General features: G+C 37.6%; 1 long non-coding RNA gene across 1 annotated transcript in view; it reads left to right on the plus strand.

Moving 5' to 3' along the window:
- Positions 1 to 11965: 11965 nt before the first annotated feature.
- Positions 11966 to 16851, plus strand: part of LOC147817118 (uncharacterized) — a 78709-nt gene continuing 73823 nt past the window's right edge. The window contains exon 1 of the long non-coding RNA XR_015436633.1: positions 11966 to 12482. This is a non-coding gene — a long non-coding RNA (uncharacterized LOC147817118). The remainder of the gene's footprint in view (positions 12483 to 16851) is intronic.

The raw sequence follows: 16851 nt of genomic DNA on the forward strand, positions 1-16851 counted from the left end.
CCCCCCCCCCCCCCCCCCCCCGTGTTGAGTAGGTGTTTTATGTGTTGTAAATGCATTTGGACAGTCTAAAAAACTACGATGGTTTGTGATTTATTTTCTGTTTGATAAGAACATTGGAGGACGCAGAGAGAGTGTTGTCTTCCTTTATTTCAACCACCAAGGCCCAGCTGCAGAGACAGCTGCAGCGTACATCAACACCTGGTAGAGGAGGGACAGGATATATCACTCCATCGTCACGCTGGATCTCAGCTTGATCTCAGCTCCGAAACCAAACTTTATGTGGCTAACTTATGAGTCCTGCAGTAAATAAACGTGTGAACACCTGCAAATGTCAGCAGTTCAGACCAATTTGGAGTCTGTTAATTAAAAGATGCTGATTGTAGATTTTCTCACATTCTGGAGGAATTGATGACTAAACAAACTCATGGTTTAACACCACAAGGAACACCAATAATTCTTATATTTGTACATTCACTAATGAGATGTGCATACTAGACTTCACTCTCAATAAACGTATATAAAAAAAGAAAAAAAGGAAAAAAAGAAGGCACCACAAGGAACAACTGCTGCACTCTCATAAAAATCTTAATTGAAAATGTGCTCTGATGGTGAGATTGGCAGCTCTGTGTATGTGTGGTGACACAAGTAATACGGCAGTGCGGACTGTGGGTCCATGAGGCAATTTCTGTGCACAGTTGAGACCCAGTCAGAGACTACTTCCAATGGCCAGCATTCAACCCTCACACTCGGAAGCCCTACCAAATAGTCATTACAGAGTTCAGCACAGTCAGCAGATTTCAGGAGAACTTTGTAGCCCTGTGTTGGCAGCAAACTTGATACTCATACTCAGAGGAGGTTAACCGTTAGCTTCCCTTGCTGACATAAAAATGTAGAGAGTTGTGACCTCTGCTGCTAAGGATATGAGATGCAACATCTTACATGGGAAATTACTAGCAGTATAGTTTGGTCCTGACACAGCTGAGGGAGAGTCAATTACCTTTTATCCATTTAGGCCCCCAGGCTCTGACAAGATCTCATTGTCTGATTTTAGGTTGGATTTTAATTAAACGTTGTCAGGATTTTGTTTTTTATTGTTAATTTAGTCACTGTATTGTAAAATATTACTGTTTGCTTGCCCTCCTTTTATTCTCCCATACTTATTATACAGCATATATTCATGTTTTTGTTCTATAAGGACAATTTCACACTATTTTCATTTTGCTTTTTGCCTGTATTGGATAGTGACAGTAGATATGCAGACAGGAATTATGGGGAGGAGAAGAGAGGGGTATGACGGGCAACAATAGTTCCCAGCCAGAGTCAAACAGAAGACATTGAGAGGATATGGTTTGCATCATAAACAATTAGGTTGGTAACAGTCTATATTTACTTCCACTGTCAACAAAAAGACCAAAACCAACAGTGTGTTAGTTTGTCTCTCAGCTACAAGCCCATTGATTCCAATGTAAATCTTTAAAAACTGGTCGCAAATACATTGTCTCAATTTAAAGAAATGCTAAACAGCATCCTGAAACACCTGGGCATACTCAACAAGAGTAAATAGCAATAATATATTCTAGCTGTGGATGTGAATAATATATGTATATAATATGAAAAATACCGAAGATCACCAGGACACCCCAAAATTTCTCAGTAAAAGTTGTGGTTTGTATATGTATGAAATTATAGGCGTAAAAATCTCTTTGAATATGGAACAGGTGCAGGTGAAATCAATCATGGCCGTCCATCTGGTTTTCTGGGTCATGCCGGGTGTGACTAGGACAGGAAAATATTTTCTTCCAAGTGCAGCTGAGTTTTATAGGAGGGAGAAGCTCTATAAACTGAAGTGGAGCAGACTTCAGCCTCCTCTTCATGAGAGTGTCACCCAGGACACACATCGTCTGTGCTGCATCATTGCTATGATCCTTCATGTAACACTGACTATCTGAAGGGTAGTTTAAAGCCCAACACTTGTTATCCTGAGAAGTTTCTTTCTAGTTGCATCACTCCTCATCTCACTTTTGAGCACAACCACAGGGCATACTGTGTTTTGTGATACTTACAGCCCACCTTTGACAGCTCACACCCTTTTCATCCCCTATAATGATTAGAAATAAAGCTGGATATATTTGAGATGAGGATTTGTTCTCTGAAAGTAATTAGGAGGTGATGTCCACAGAACTCATAAAAGGTATTGGTACAATGGTGGTAACCATAGAAACCTTGTGGCCGGAGTGGTCTTCTGGGAGACGTGCTTTAATAATATATTGGCCAAGCAGAGAAGGCAAATATAATATCACTCTATAGAAATGCCAGTCAATGACTGGATATGACTGCATTCCTTTTGAGAGGGTGAATGTATCAGGGCACAGATGATGGTAAAAGTGAATTGACAACTGAAGTTTTGAAGAGGAATACCCACATGTCAAAGTCATATTAACATAATATATACATTTTAGATGATGTAAATATGTTATACAAGCGATCTTTTCCAGAAATTTGAATTGGAAATAGCATGAAAGTTTAATACTCATTATTGTGGCTAGAAACACAACACTATTTCTCTGACTGCAGCACATGAAATTGGTATTGCTCTGAAGCCAGCAGTATATGTTGGGGTTTTTTTTTTGTGTGTGTTTGTTTTTTTTTGCATGAACACGGGACCATGTACAAACTCTCTCTTTGAAATCAGAATTACTCATCAAACACATATTTAACCCTTTCACAGAGGGATTCAGAAAAAACAGATTCTCAGGCTGTTGCACTGCAGGACAGTTGACACATAAATGGAGAAGTGAGAGTCAGATCTGAGTGAACCGTATCTACATGCCTTTATACTCATAGATATTATAATGCAAATAACTGGGCACCTTTTAAATGACCGCCATTATTGTTATTAGCTGGATTTGAAGCTCTCTGTAAATGTGCAGGTGTTCCATGGTTCTGCTCTAGCATTGATGTGTTTTAATGTACGACAGCACAAAAGGATTGAGAATGGCGACACACACTATTGCAAAGGAAGCTTTGCTTAACAATTTTCTCTTTCACTTTTTTCTTTGCAACTGAGCTGCTAGGGAAATACTATAAAGGGTAATAATGCTAAGTGTCGTTAGATGGTCTGTATAATAGTAATATGAAACTTTACCTGATTCTAAGCATTTGACTTATTTTAGAGATCAGAGATTTTAGGGAAAAAAAGGGATGATATTTCAAAATGCATGTTGTTTCGCTGTTGATCTTAAAGCTCTCTGTTATTGAATTAGAGACACCATGATTAAAAAAACTCAAACATCTTCCACAACATCCACTTATTTTTTATTCAGATTTGTCATATGGCTGATGTTGTCCTTAATCACTACATTGCTATTTGTTGCTGCATAGTACTTGGCAATGATAGTTCTCTAAGGTTGTATTTTCCTTTCCACTTGTTTCCCAGTTACCTCTGTGCACTCATGCCAGATAATCGGTACTTTGTTTCCTCAAGTCACAGATTCTTTTATTTTTACACGTAAAGTCCTTTGTTTAACCCAAACCACAGAATATTATGTAATCACAGGCTCCCAAACTGCTGAAACGTACCATATACGGTATTAAAAGTTATGGTGTATACCGCTCTGCTTTCTGTTTCAAAAGAATTGTGACAATATGGCATTAATTTGAAAATGTAGGGTCACATTTTACAAACAATAGATCTTGATGAAAGATTTTCATTCGCTAATGCAATTTTGTAATAGATAGTTAAAAGGGCTCATATGGATGTCGTCCGCCGAGGCATCCTCGAGAGCTCACTTTGATTTGAATTTGAAAGCGACTCTGTGTTACTTCTTCGCTCTGGAATTGATTGTCATTATGTGTCTTTGTCCATTGTAACATTCAATTCTCTGCATAACTCTTGGGTGCAGCCACTCTGAGTTGTTATATAATTAGCCTTGGAGAAGTTCAATTTTAGCCTGACACTATAAGAAGCACTGAGCCGGGTGAGGGGACACTCCAATTTGTCCAATTCCACACTTCTGTGGATTTGTGTAATCATCCAGCTATACTTGCTGATTGGCTCTGAATGGCGGCTGGTACTGAACAGCAACACCATGAAGAAGATATGCTTTTTTTTTTTTTTTCTTACTTAAGTCAGACCTGGAAATTGCATTGAAATTTAAGAACAAAGTCCAGTGTATGAGGAAAAGTAACTGAGACTAATACAGATGCAGTACATCATTAGCATTAAAAGAGAAACCATCAGTTCAGCCAGATACTGAACTGACCACCATTAATGAGCATTAGTCTGTGACATCCCACAACTGGAATGTTTTCTTAGCTTTTAGGTATGTCAGTAAATTCTACACTTTAGACTTTGTTGTTATCTCTCTCTCTCTCTCTCTCTCTCTCTCTCTCTCTCTCTCTCTCTCTCTCTCTCTCTCTCTGTCTCTCTCTCTCCTGTAGAATGATGAACAGACCATTGAAAAAAAATTTCATACGAACCTATAAATGCTTCTCTTTTAACCAAGCTAGAATTATGGTTTTCATGCACCATTTGCAGCTTCAGCAGCTTCTCTCTAAGGGGGTACGGAGGAACTCCCTTGCTGGTCAGACATCCTTTTGACAATCCCCTCACCCCTAAATAAATATTATCCTAAATAGTATTCAAATGTGGCACAGATCCTGGTTTTCCCATTGTAACTCCTAATCAGAGTAATAATAAACTTTGTTTTCATTAGTAGTAAGCATAGACCCAAACAAAAAGCTAGAATATTTTTGCTGGCCTTCTTCAGTCTCCCCCATGCATTCTAATGACTTGGATGTACCCGTGGTAGATTTATTTGTGAAATGAAAAGAGGCTAATGCTCATTATTCATTTGTGAAGGACAAGGACAGAGTGGAAATGATTAGACTTCTGAATCTGCTAAGCGTAATATGATGCTTTCATAACTGTAATGTATGATAAAGTCGAGTTTCATTGTGCGGTTGTGTTGTAGCCAAGGAACTACTTTTTCCTGACCACTTACTTGCTTTGCCAAGCTTGTAGCTGATAAGAAACGTTCTAGTCCTTTTTGAAATTTATTTTGCCAGACATGACACTATTCATCCCATTAATACCAAATAAAACACATATAGTGTGGACACATTTGGGGTGCAGGAGGGTGCATACAGAGTCATTTAATTTATGTACATCTGTATAGAGTATAAATAGCTAAATTAAGTTGTTTGTCAAATTTTGTCCTGCATTTTGTTCCAAAGGCTGCCCAAGTTTCTATTAAAGTCTTGAAAAACAAACGCTACAGATTTCAAATCGAGGTAGAGTTTTATTTATTGCACATCAGGTTGGTTCTAAGATTCTCGTCAGTTCATCACTATCTCTCTTTTGGCTGAGAGACAGCCCAAGGTGAAAGACACTTAACAATATGCATTACTTCAAACTCTTTGACCTAGCAAATGCACAATAGGAGAAACTGGAAAGTTGTCATGATAAATTTCACCCATTATTGAACTTATCTCAGACCAAAAATCTCCCACCTCTGCGGACTCCCATAATAGATGAAAGAAGGAATCACTGCTGCCACAACAGCACTGTCAGCCATGTCAGCACAGGTCAAAATAAGTGTCGGCTGTTTCAGACAGTTTGACAGCAGTAATACAAGCATTACCCAAGATCTTGTGTTGTATCACCCTATATCTAACACCTTTAGAGGAGGTTATGGCAGAATTGTGATTTCTCTACTCAGGGTCATATTTAAATCCTGTCTCCATGCAAAGTAATTGATGCAGGCCATTAAGAGACACAGAGATAAGGAGCATACAGGATGGTGCCTCTACCAGCAGAACCTATACTAAGGAATATGTCCTGACAAACAGGCAGGGGTGGCACCGTCACTATGGTTCCTCATTGTTGTCAGTTTGGGAAATGTTAACATTTAAGTAACAGCTACAGCCGCCTCGACTCAAACCCTTTAGATGTGGTCAGCTTCTTATATTAAATTCTCAGATTGTGGTTGTTTAAAGTTGGGTTTAGTTTAAATATTTAGCTCGACTGATCAGACAGAGGGATGGTCATCCTTTTACTGCAACCACCCTTGACAGTCTTAATGAATTATGGGCCACCAAATGAAACATTTTAAACGTAAGGGTTTGTAAGTTGCTGCCTGAGTATTTCATGTGATTCATTTTGCAAATACAGGTTCCCCCAAAAAAATCACACCTGAAAAACAGTGAGACAAGGCTTTATTCTTGCGCCAATATATCTTACTTCTACAAGACAATTTACCAAAGAAGTTAATTAGCGGTAATATCACTGTAATGAATCTGCAAAATTACAGAGGTTAAACAGTATCGTCTGCATACATACAGAAACAAATACTCTGTAGACACATTCGGGGTGCGGTGGGATAGGGAGTCGTTTTCCTAAGTTAATATCCATAAACATTCACATTTTTTAAATAGCTTTCTTAGAACAAATTGCAAAGGATAAAATTTTTAATGCTACAAAGACAAAGGACTGGGTAATTGTGCTTTAGCCTACTGCTAAAGGGTACAAGTACAAGATATTTCTTTTTACTGATGAGAGGAGGAAGCTGTAGAGACGTTACCCAATGCCTGAACATAAAACCAAAGCCAAATTAACTTAATGCATAAAAGAGATAGGACTATTTGATGCTATCATTTTCTTGGCATTTGGCATGAGTGAATCATTGAGCCAGCTCCTAACTTGACTTTGAGCTTTCAGTTCGCTATGGCCTTGTGTAGAATTCTCTAAATGAATACTTCATGTTGGATTCATCCCACTAAAGTGCCCAGTTCAAATTAGTAAGTGCTGGCCAAAGTCAGCCATGTTTTCTCTAAGACAATACCAGCTTGCCTTGAGGCAATCATCAAAAACAGAAAAGAGAGAGGAATGAGACAAGAAATAAGAAACTGAGGATATATGTCAGTGTGCAGCCCAAAGTTACACCCCATGCCACATGTATGCAGGTTTTCTTTCAAACCCAACACTGCACTCCTTCTGTCAGAAAAGCAGTTTGCTAATTAAAGAGTCAGATGGGATAACAATTAGCTGGAATGAAAGCCTACAGGCCCATAGGCCTCACAGAAAAAAATCCACTGAGAAGTAGAGTCTTTAAAAGTGTTAAGAAATAATTTTATCATGTGTGAGAAACTGACAGAACCATACACTTTGGAGACAGATTGAAACAGGAAAAACTGCTAGATCAAGCTCTGTGATAAGAGCATCAAGAAGTCAAGTGACTGAAAGATATCCACTGTGCTTTGCAGCAGTGTTTTGATTCTATCTACTCTATTGGACAAAAGATCTCTTACATGATCATACTGGCATTATTGAGTTTTTAATCTTCTCAATGCCCACAGGGATCACTTTACATGGGCCTTGACAACTTAGGTTCCTTCCACTTCCTACTCAAGAGTCTCTGAATTGAAACTGACCTGGCTGATTCTTCCCAGTGGGCATCTGAATCACTCTTCTAAGATTTTTTTTCTGTCCATGTTATTTGTCAGTCTGACAGTCGAGCTGTCAATTTTGTGACATACCTGGAAATTGTTTTTTGAATTCAATTTCAGACATGAAAAAATGCCCCCAAATATGCCAAGGAGTCAACTTTTTAAATTATATTGAATATGTCTGAACAGAAGCTGATTTCAAATGAATGGTTATGGTAATGAAGGTTAGTGATATTCTATATTTTTGTTTTTGTGAACAAGTTCCCTGAATAGACCAAAACCAACAATTCATTAGTCTGTCTCTCAATATCTTATATTAAAATGAAAATAAATGAATATTGAATTAAATAGAAATATAAAATTAAAAATTTAAAAATACCTACCTCTCACTAACATATACTGTAGGTTCATAAAAAAAAACCTCAGTAAATGTTTCTCACACAGGAATAAATAGTGCATTTGTTGGGGTCTTTTTTCAGTAACGGATAAATACAGAAGTGGTGTACTGGTATTTACAGCAGCAGAACTGTGAATTTGGGATTGCGTCAAAATAAACTGCTGTGCCCATGCTCATAGTAATGAAGGAAAACATCACCCCGTACAACAGTGGCTCATTGATGTGTTTCTAATAGTTTATTGACAACAATGTTGGCTGCAGAGGACAGAGGAATAAGCTATATCAGGCATTGGCCACACAGACAATACTTGTTAGTATGATCAAATTATTTTTGGTTTGGAACATTTATCATGGCACAAAAATATAGAATATAGATGGTGATGGATCTTTGTGTAAGAGCCTTGGTGTAAACCAAAACAGCAGATATTTTGCTGCCTTCAATTAATCATCCTGTGAGTTCTTTTAATTTAAAGCCTCCAGATACTGCTGGCTTGTTGACTAAGACAGCCAGCTCCCAATTTGACTTTGAGCTTGAGTACCTGAGTGATGGTGTCACTGTCTCACACACACACACACACACACACACACACACACGAGTCACTGGAAGAAAAGAACCCTAGAATGATGCAAAATAAAGCTTGAAGACACTTCTCTAAGGAAACAACTTCCATATAGCACAAGATGTGCTCATCAGGAGAGGAGTTTCAGCTCAGTTTGTCAAACAGTGCTCTTACCTTGCAATGAGAGCATCTGCAGTCACAGTAATCTATTTGTGAATACCGTGAATAGAAGCAGTGACCTTTTAACGGCCAAAATTAATGTATATGTGTCTGTATTTGTAAATGGCCATGGTCATTGTATTAATGTAGAATACTGATGAAGTGATTATGTCATATCCGTGCAGTTATCAATAAACATCCTTGAACTGGTCAGAACTGAGTATTTGTTATGGCCTTAGTGTGAAGCATGGGTTGGAAGCAAGTGAAATGATACAATTATGTTGCTGTCTGACAGTGGCAGCGATAGTGGAAGTATTGGTATTAGCGGGGTATAATACAAATAACAACATTTACAAAAACTGCAACAGGTTAAAGCAAATGGCAAAGTTGAAACCCTGCTTGAATATATTTCTCTAACATTCACATCAGAGCAGATGTTACTGTAGTTTGTTCTTAGCAAAATTATTGCTTAAACTTGTCACTGGAGAGATACAACTGTCTACGTTTAGTACAAAAAAAAACATATTTATGAAAACCATCTTCATTCTCTTCAGGTCTCATTAGACCCATTAGACCCAACTTGGATGAGTTTTCATGAGCTGTAGGCATAACAAACATTTCTGCGTGTTTCCCCTGCATCCATTGTCGTGGATGAGTTTTGATGTTTTTCAATCCAGAATTAGCTTGGAAATTCTTCTGCTGTTTACCTCTTACAGTATATCTGATGATTGCAGTCTATTATTTCTATATCTGGTTAGAATCTTAAAACATTGTGGAGACATGTTTATTTAGCTGGGAGCTACAAAGTACCAGCAGTTTCTGGGGGAGAAACCAGACCATTTATCTGAAGGATTGCTAAAGGTTCCTCATAACATTTAGCTGTTCTGTGAAGCAGCATGTCCGTGCTTTGTGAAAAAAAAAGGCGGGCTATTTATGGAATCACAAAATAGGTTTTCATGGAGCAGACTCAACGACTTTTTTAATGAGACTGAGGTGGCCGTTGTGGGGAAAAATGGGAAACAGAGTTTTAGCAATCTCTGAAATTGTGTAAGCAGTTGTGTGAGGCATTTTTAGCCTTTCACTGAAGTGCAACCAGATGGGAGTCTCTGTCTGGTAGCTCACGCCCAGCAGGCATGTACACACACACACACACACACACACACACACACACACACACACACACACACACACACACACAAAAAATCGGATTTTGGCTGCGAAAACCCTAATGATATAGATTTTTTTCACCTTCTTGAATCATGCTAAATTAGCTTGAAATCAACAGTATGAACCAAGCTTGTTTCTTTAATGAAGCATGCCTTCACCAGCCCATGCCCAGTCTTGCTAAGGTGATGGGGTAGTTGTTGGAGAGGCCTGTGCAACTGACATATTCCGCTTAACTGCTTAGGGGCTGTAAATATGGAGCCTGTTCCAAAACTGATAAACTCTGTCCACTGGTAGTGTTTACACCCGGCTTAAGCCTTGACATATGTTTTGGAAATGAACATCTGCTGAGGCTAGCGATAATCCTATAGGCAGCCCATTAAACACCCGAGGTTCACAGATAAGATATACAGTATCCCTATATTCCCTCTCAGCCCCTATCATCTTGAAACTGATTTCCAATAACATGCATGGGTCTGAACTCTTAAGCTGTCTCTGGCTAATGCTACTTATCTGGTCTAAAACATTAAGCAAGGCCTTTACAGAGGTTAAATTCACACTGACTACCCCAATGAAAGCTTAAATCATTTCATTTAGTGTCAGAGGCGGTTTCCCCATTTATCTGCAAAATCCTAAAGATTAATTTTGGGGGGAACACAAGCACACATTGTGGATACAGTCTTGAGTAAATCACTTATCTCATCTCTGGATTTTACAGAATGATAACACCAGCCAGTGTTTTTCATTCTGTCATATTTTATGTTCTCTTATACTGTAAAGCTGCCACTAACTCAACGATTATCATTTACTGTGCATAAATCGTTCTTGTGACTGACCTCACATCATTTATATGGTGACATAAAGATACCAGCTGCTCAGAAACGTGAACATGATTTACATTTTTATAATTTCAAATTAAGTACCTGGACTGCCTTTCAAAATGAAGCACCTATGAGGCTACTATAAACAGTATGTTTGATTTTCTTTGTTGTTAATCTTTGAGCATAAAATCACAATCCAAACACTAAATTGTCTCAGGCGACTAAGTCACTAAAATAACTAATCCAAGCTGATGTGTTGAAAACTTTTGATGTCTCTCAAGGCAATAGTACAGCCTTATAAAACAGAAAACGTTAAAATTTTAATACACACGTTTTCCAAAAATTCTTAGGAAAACCTTATTCCAAACTATTAATGTTGTATTCAGGCAGAGAGATATTCTGAGTAGTAATATTGTGCCTGCAGCACCCTCCTCCAGTGACAAGTGTACTGTAGGTGTGCCTCATGACTCTGACATTTCCTTGTGGACTTGAGAAATGTTAGAACATGAAAGCATACATGAACAAGTTTATTAACTGCGGGTGGTAGAAAAAAAAAGAAAGACTGATGACAGGAGAGCGGTTGCACTGTTACGAGAAGGCTCTTTATTTGCAGAAGACAAAATGTTGGTGGCAGTCCAGCATTCATCAGTGTCATAACTATGCCGTGCTGATGCCACTTAAATGACACAGAAATACAAGTGCATCCATTTAAAATAATGGGCATGTTTGCACCTTGCAAATAAGAAAACATTTGCATAGAGCAACCAATCATTATCTAACACTCAAAACAAGGAAAAACTGATGTGGTTGATAATAAATCTCAGACAAATAGAATAGAATAGATGTGGGGGTTTGGATAGTGGGGTCGGGAATCCAAGGTATCCAGTGGTGGAAATAAACTTGTGCATTTGGGGAAAGTACAGTGGGGAAAGTACTGTACTTAAGTAGTATTTTGAGGTACTTATTTTCTTTTTCATTTCTGGCTACTTTCTACTTCTACTTCCTTACATCTCAATGGAAAATATTGTACTTTTTACTCCACTGAATTTATATAACAGATTTAGTTAGTAATTACTCTGTAGATTCCAATCATTAATCCAAATTATTAACCAAATTAATTAAAAATTTGCATGTATTGAAGTATTCAAGTATGCCTATACTAAAAAGTTGTCACATTTTTTCAAAGAGCATATTTTTCTGAAATGGACCATTCTGCATGATGACTATTTTTACTCTTAATACTTTAAGTATATTTGGATGTTAATATCTACTTTTACTTTTAGAGGGATGGTGCTCAGGAGCAGGTTGGCGGTTCGATTCCCGCCTCCATGAACCCACGGTTGCCTCAGGAAGTACATCCGGCATAACTTCCCCATATCAACTACGGATGGCGACCCCTATCGGGAGTAGCAGAAAAACTAAACGTAAATAAGTGAGTAAAAATCAAGTCATAAGTCTCTTCATCACATTACAAACACTTATTATTTCGTTGCTGTGGCCAGCTCTTCCCCAGCTGCTACAGCGTAGTTATAATGAGCTGTGCCGTTCAAATGTGGTGACGCACTCTAACGGTCGTGGGCCAGTGATGACGTGTTTTTTAAATTTTTATCAGGAAAACTAGGTGAAGTTTTAAATTGTAAAATTGTGAAGACTGTGATACTCTGGACCCTCAACAAACACAAAGAAACTTAGCAGCATCATTTGAGTGAAACAACCGGGAGCGTTAGCTTGTTTTTTCAGTGTTGTTAATAATATAAACATTGTGTTTTTGTTGGCATAGCTTCAGTGTTGGTTGTTAGCTAGCGCAGGTAGGGAGAGAAGAGGTGAGCTCTGTCAACAAACAGCAAGTGCAGTGGGATCCAGTGGACTATGGCTCGGATATTGACTACTTCACCTCCATGAAAGAAAAGAGAAAGAGCTTCAACATCAAACACGGTGAGTTAAACACCTGCTGACTGTCTTGGTGTCCTTGCTAGATGGCTTCTTTCCACATGATTACCTGTCTGTATGTGGCTACCTGTTGTGTATTTACTCTAAGTCATTGCTGTGTATTGATGTTTTGAAGGTTATACTGTGCACTGTGCATTGTTTGTCGGTCTATTAAGTTGTTATGCTATGTAGCATGCAGAGACTTAGACACATTGCTATGTGGTTTACAGTAAGTTTAAATTTTTTTGTGGATAAGCCTGTTTGCCAGGTCTGCTGGTTGCTTGTGAGAATTTTTTCATCCTTGTTTATTTTTTTAAGCTGTGTTGTATGACGAGGCCTTGAAGGCTGCTTTGTGCCTGCTTAGTAATAGATGCAACTGTGTAAATCATGTATTTGATGCACTGGTAATCTCTGATGAAAACATGAAGTCAGTCAGTGTCATCAGTAGCCTGTGTCTGTACCTGTGGTCTGTACCTGTATCAGAGTAGAAGCTTTGTAGTGCTGTGTATATTTGTGAATGCAAAAATGATCATTAGTGTGAGTAATGTATCTATGACATATGCACTGTTTCTCTGTGGTGTGGACACAAATCTGTTTGCTACATATCACCCTAAGTGATTTTCGGGACACTTGGGGGCAGCAGAAACAAGTAGTAATCTTCATATTAGTTTATGGTGACTTTGTTGGAAAACAACATTATCATTCCTTTAGAGTTGTGTTTCAAGCCACCTGTCAAATGCAATGTCAATATTGATTCTCTTTTCAATATGTTTTTGGTCTCTACCAAGTCCTGAGGGAAATGTATGGCTCTTTAGCTGCAAAATGTTCCACTACGTTCAACAGCTAGTCGCTAACTTTGTCTTTCTGCTGGTTGGTGCTCAGCAGGTAGTGTGCAGTGTGTTTTTAGAGCTTTAGCACTGAAAACAGCTGCCTGCTGTGGCAGCTGAAAACAACACGATGAGCATGGTGCGATTTAAACTGGCCCACACAGCTAAACAATGAGCTGAAACTAATTCAACTGCCCATTTAAGAGAACAGTTAGCCCCAGTATAAAACCTAATAAACTGGCATCTGTGTGTATAAAAAGGACTTGGATATGATACTTGAATTATATATAATCTGTAATCTGTATTATATCCAAGTCCTATGTATGTGTGTATATATATATATATATATATATGTTTTTTTTTTTTATTTTTTTAATGAAAAGGCAGAAATGACAGGAAGCCCACCAAGCAGTATTCTTTATTCAAACCATCAGGATGTAAGGTTATAAGAGTGAATATCCAGAAAAAGAATTTTTCTTTCAAAAGAGCTTTTTCAATGTCACTGCCTTTACAACTAATCTCTATTCTTTCAATAGCAATGTATTCAAATTTGCCTTGTGAAATGTGTTGTCACTGGAGGGGCTATTTCCCTTCCTCTGATACAGCTGAGAAAAAACAAGAAATAATTCTTGTTTTCAGACGATGTGAGGTTTTGCCAATGTTATATTTGCATATACACAATATGAGATACAGTTTATTCTGTGCATGGTGTTGCATGTTATCACAAAATCAGTGTTGAGAACATGCAATACCAACAATACCAATATATTATACATAAAGCATGTAAGAAATATAAGATATGTAAGAATGTAAAACATTATCAGATTTAATCTATTTTATTACATCAAAGGACTATATATATTGCTTGTATAATAACCTATATTTTCTGGGACTCTATTATTCACAACCCACTTCTCTGTGATTTACCATCTTGGAAATATATTCATACCTCTCTCCTTTCTGTACTTTTTATGATTTGAACAGAGTTGAGAGTCAAGTTGAAATTTTCTATATTCATGAGACCAAAATAACAGTCTATTGCAAAGTGAGCCTGTGGGGGAAAATGGGAAAGAATAACATAACAAATCCAGACAGAGAGAGCCACATAGCTGTGCCACCACCACTTCCAATCTGTAGCCGGAGATGAGTATCAGTCTGGTCAAAGAGCCTTCCTGTGTGCCGGAGCCGTCCTTGGAACTATTTAATCACAACATGGAACACTGTGGCAAATTGTTGCTCTCTGATTGGCCCACGCTTGACAGCCATGACCATATGGTGGGAAGTGATATACCTACCTGCTATCTTCCCGTGAGTGATGTCTCCAGTAAAAATGATTACTTCATTTAACCACGCATTATTCGGCTGGCTAGGGGTTGTAGCAAAATAAAAATTTATTAGGCCATCGGGTGGTAAAGGACAGCACATCAGCTGAGCCTTTCGTGTGACTATTTTGTTAAAATAAATCAGTAATAAATCAGAAATATTGAGCAGTGTTTATGAAAGGTGACCAGTCCTTGAAACAATGTCACACACTGCTGTCTTTTAGTTTATATTGTTTTAGTGCCTTTTCGTGATCATTTTCAATATATTTGACTTAAGTATAGGTTCGTTTCAGTGGTACTGAACCTGGGGGTCAGGACCATTATGTGCGCTTATGAGACAGGAGATAATGAAAAACAAAGTTATGATTTATTCTTTTATTTAAAAGTAAAATATTACTTTAACCCACCTTTTTAGCATTTGTACACATTATATTAACATTTGATAACTGGCTTTTAACACACAGTAATTCAGTTGTTAACAGGTATCACTGTCTATCCATGTATTTTTCATCAACTATGACTCGAATTTATAAAGATAGACAATACAGTAAAACACAGTTGTAATTATATGAAATATGTATTTAAAACAGAAGTTATGTTTACTGTACATTAACACAGTAATTATAACTGTACATTAAAAATACTGCACATTAATAACAACTGAACTGGCCCTTATATCTGCTCACAACATCATACAGTAAAGTGTAAAAGCCATTCATGAAATGTGCTTGTAAATGCTAAATAGGGGGCCTTTAACTAAAGTGTTACTGATTGAGCTGTTCACAAATCATGGACGCAAATTGTGTTGAGTAGATTAAAAAAAAGTAGATGTAGATTTGTATCAAGTGGTCACAAGCACAGAAAAGTAGTGAACCACTGATGTAGTTTTACATTCAGTAATAAATGTTGTTTAATCTGCCATAAACACAATGCTTACTTATGGTCAATTTCACAATGGCAAGTGAAAAACCTCATAACTGAAAATGTGTCCTGTTTAGTGATATTTGAGAGAAATTACATTTACATACCACATAGAAGAAGCAGCGCAGATATGTGGCATTTAGGTAAATGTCACCCAAAGAAATAAACAGTCTCAGAGTTTCATTTCACAAAGACAGACCATTATTCATTAGTGCTGACTGACATACACTGCAATTAGAACAATTAATATATTTTAACTCAACAAAGCCACAAATAAATGCCAATAAATGATCTTTGGTGCTAGAAATCTTTTGTTAAATGATGGAGTTACAAGATATAAATTAGCAATCATCATTATGCCTGCCACATGTGAATTGGAAAATTCTACATGTCATTGCGTAGTTCAGCCATTAAACCAACAAATTTAATAATGTGCTCATTATACATGTGCTCGTGGAGAGTGTGTGCTTTTAATGTCGAAAAAGTAGGGCATTTTATAACACCCTGTTGTGCATGAGCACAGAGACAATATTAAGTTACGAAATTGAGTTATCATTTCAGCTAAGTGATTCCCAAGGACTCTTATTACATTACCCAATGACATACAGATATATACGGCAGTAAACTGAATATTAAGAAGAGCTTGTGATTTTATCAATCTGTGATGGTAATGAGAGAAATAATTCAGGGCTTGGAAGGACTCAACGGGAAGATCACATGTGTACCCACTGTTTGGAAGGATCTAATGGTATAATTATACAAGAGGCGAAGATTATTAAAATTAAATATTCAACACTGAGTACAGGGGCTCTAGCTGTAACACTGAGCCACTCTACTTTTTACTTTTAGTAGTAGCCAGCGTACACATTTGTCATTGTGTTGTTACTTAATATTGAGCGTTATCGTAGCTGTTGACCTTATTAGTGGAAATGACAGTTTACTGTAGAAATTATAAAATGCCATGAAAATCTCCTCCTCTCTATTCAAAGGTAAGTTCTACGAACAAGTCTCTGTCACTGTCAAGGTGGCCTGATAAGTGCCGAGGAGAACTGACATGGCTGCTGATAGAGTGGAAAAACACAAAGCATGCTGTATATGGGATTTTGCACTGCTGCTCTTGATTCCCCTTATCACTCAGCTATAAATCAGTCATAACCAACTGCTGAGCTATGACAGACAATGTTGTTGTGAACACCTTCATATATTTACCTTCCTTTGTTTACACTTGACATTTACACTTACTGTTTTATTTTCACTTAAACCCCTACATCACTCAGAGACACATTTTCTTCACTGAATAGATGG

Source organism: Seriola lalandi, unplaced genomic scaffold, assembly GCF_002814215.2.
Source record: "Seriola lalandi dorsalis isolate HSWRI2012SDOR001 ecotype SW California unplaced genomic scaffold, Sedor1 jcf7180002054972, whole genome shotgun sequence".
NCBI lineage: Eukaryota > Metazoa > Chordata > Actinopteri > Carangiformes > Carangidae > Seriola > Seriola lalandi.